This window comes from Alosa alosa, chromosome 4 (genome assembly GCF_017589495.1).
Source record: "Alosa alosa isolate M-15738 ecotype Scorff River chromosome 4, AALO_Geno_1.1, whole genome shotgun sequence".
Classification (NCBI taxonomy): domain Eukaryota; kingdom Metazoa; phylum Chordata; class Actinopteri; order Clupeiformes; family Clupeidae; genus Alosa; species Alosa alosa.
This window is the reverse complement of record NC_063192.1, coordinates 11576487-11578986: the sequence shown is the minus strand read 5'-3', so window position 1 is coordinate 11578986 and position 2500 is coordinate 11576487. Positions and strand designations below refer to the sequence as shown.

At 50.9% G+C, this 2500-nt stretch overlaps 1 protein-coding gene across 1 annotated transcript in view; it reads left to right on the top strand.

Annotated features, from left to right (window-relative positions):
- Positions 1–2500, top strand: part of agrn (agrin) — a 218397-nt gene that overhangs the window by 131451 nt on the left and 84446 nt on the right.

The following is a 2500-nucleotide window of genomic DNA, read 5'->3' as shown; positions in this document are numbered from 1 at the left end:
CATCCTTACAGGCAATTTGCCTCCTTGTCTGAGTCTGAGAGGCAGGCTTATCTCCGCTAATGCGGCGGCGAGGTAGCAGCAGCAGCGGCACGGGCGGCGGCGGCAACAGCAGCTAAACCGGGCGGCTGCTCAGCATTCAAATGAAAAAAGCCGCCTTTCTTTCCACCTGCCCGGCTCATCAGCGCGCCCCAGCCCCAGCACCGCGGGGAACGGAAAACGAAAAAAAAGCCCGGGACTATTATTTAATGGGTTCAAGGAGTGCGAGGCGGATTCTGTTTACTGTCACAAAGCAAACAGAGCTCCTCAGCAGGGGGAGTGTGGCTCCTGCTCATGCGCCGGCTGCCTGGCTCTCCCCCCCCCCCCTCTCCTTCTCTCCCAAACACCGTCTCATATCATATCGCGTTTCACCTCTGCGCTTTTTTGCCTTTTTCTTTTTTTGTCCTCTCTCTTTTCTCTCTCTCTCTCTCTCTCTCTCTCTCTCTCTCTCTCTCTTTTTTTTGGGTCTCTCTTTTCTCTCTCTCTCTCTCTCTCTCTCTTTTTTTTTTTTTTTTTGGGTCTCTCTCTTTTCTCTCTCTCTCTCTCTCTCTCTCTCTCTCTCTCTCTCTCTCTTTCTCTCCCTTTTCCTGTGCCTCTGCAGTGGCCTCTGTGTGCCACTAAGGCGTCGGAGACGAAGTCGAGGACCTCGCGGAGGCTGACGTGCGAACACCTGTCAGATGCTTTTGGTAGTGATGATGGCACGTCAGCTCCAATATGGCAACTGGGTCATCAAGGCGAGCCGAGACGGCACACTGCTGCAGGGATTTGGACGTTTGGATTTGACATGTTTCGCATGTTTGTTGAAATGGGCGGTCAAAATTAAAGTCACTTGCAAGTGCCGGACAATTTGTCGTGACAAAAAAAAAAATGAGGGTTTTATGAAACTGAAAATCTACTCAGATGTGCCGCTCTCGCCTCTGCTCGGTCTGAACAGGTCTCCCGGTAGACTGCCTAATTATGAACATCATCGACAGGAGCGCTTTTCAGCCGTGACAGGCATTCCATTGATAACCACAGGCCTTCTCACAACACTTTTTCTGGGTCTCCAGAAACCTCCTGAACGCATTTCAACAAAGACACAGAGAGAGGTTCATTAGTGAGCATATCCAGCCCGTGAAACAGAAAACAGTCAAGAGTGGCTAGGGAGGCTCGTCTCTCTTTCTCTCCCTCTTTCCCTCTCTCCCTCTCTCCCTCTCTCTTCAGGTCTACCCATCTCTTTTTTTTTTTGAAAGAGTCAGGTATATGTGTATATGTTGGCTTTGATCAGGCAGGGAAACAAAGCTTCACCGATGGTGAGAATGCTGATGAGTACGAGCGCCCAAAGCGTAAGGTGTGCGCACGCGCGCGCCGTGTGGTGCCGTTGTTAAGAAAATGTGCCTGCGGTCCTTGGGGGGCTCTGGAGAGAGGAGGCTTCTCAAACAAAGACAGGCCTGTCAAAAAAGCGTCACTGTTCCCATCCTCCAGTCCCACCGCCGCCACCACACAGTGTCCATGTGCGGATTATGAACTTTCGGGCCCCTCCTCCAGAAAATGTTTAATTTGTTTTGATGTGATTTCCTGTATTCTGGTGCATTTTACAGGAGGGCCAATACTAAATTCAATCAGATTCATCCTGATTTGTTGCTATTGAGGCAATGATTCCATGCAAAGGCTTGGGCTTCAGGGCCCCCTGCCCGTGCAGTAATCCATCCCTGACAGTGATTCCCCAAACAGAGAACTCGCACGACGAGTGACTAAACCTTCATAAATACACGGGTGTAATGACAAATGAGAGGCGCGTGCATGCTCAAAAAAAGGGGGGAACAACAACAATAGGTGATATCAGCGCATCTGCCGGGCGGTAGCAGTGGACCGCGTCGGAAATGAAAGCGGCCCCTGCTCAGAAAGGCAGGTGTCCCCAGGGCCGCCACCGCCGCCGGAGTGCCATTCAGTGGCGCTCATAAATATTTATCCCCCTGTCTCCATCATCGCCACAATCACCACCACCATACGCCGCCCGTGGAACGATAACAGTAGTCATCTGACAGGAGGTGCACAGGCACCGAACGTGCCTAATGCCACAAGTGATTTTTTGTTAAATGAGAAGTTCCACCCCCTTGATAAGGCCGCATTAAAAGTCCCTCCGAAGTGCCGAGGTGTTTAATAAGAGCAGGAAGCGGCGTCCTCGTGGGAGGGAAATTGGCACTTTCTCTCGTTTTTTTGGTATGTTGTGAGGGGAAAAAATGGCTTAAAGAGTGTTGCGAAGAAAGCTTCTGATTAGCTTGTCTGTGATGTGTGCACGCACGCTGGAGCATAGCAACGGCGAATGGATTCGGAATGCAAAGCCTGCTTGAATTGGCCCCTTTTTTGGGCTAAATTAAAGGAACTTGTTTGTACTGCCAGCCAGCTGTGACTGCCGAAATGTAGTCTGGAGTGTCAAGTACCTATTCAGCCCTGGGTGATCCACCTCCTACTCTGCCATCTG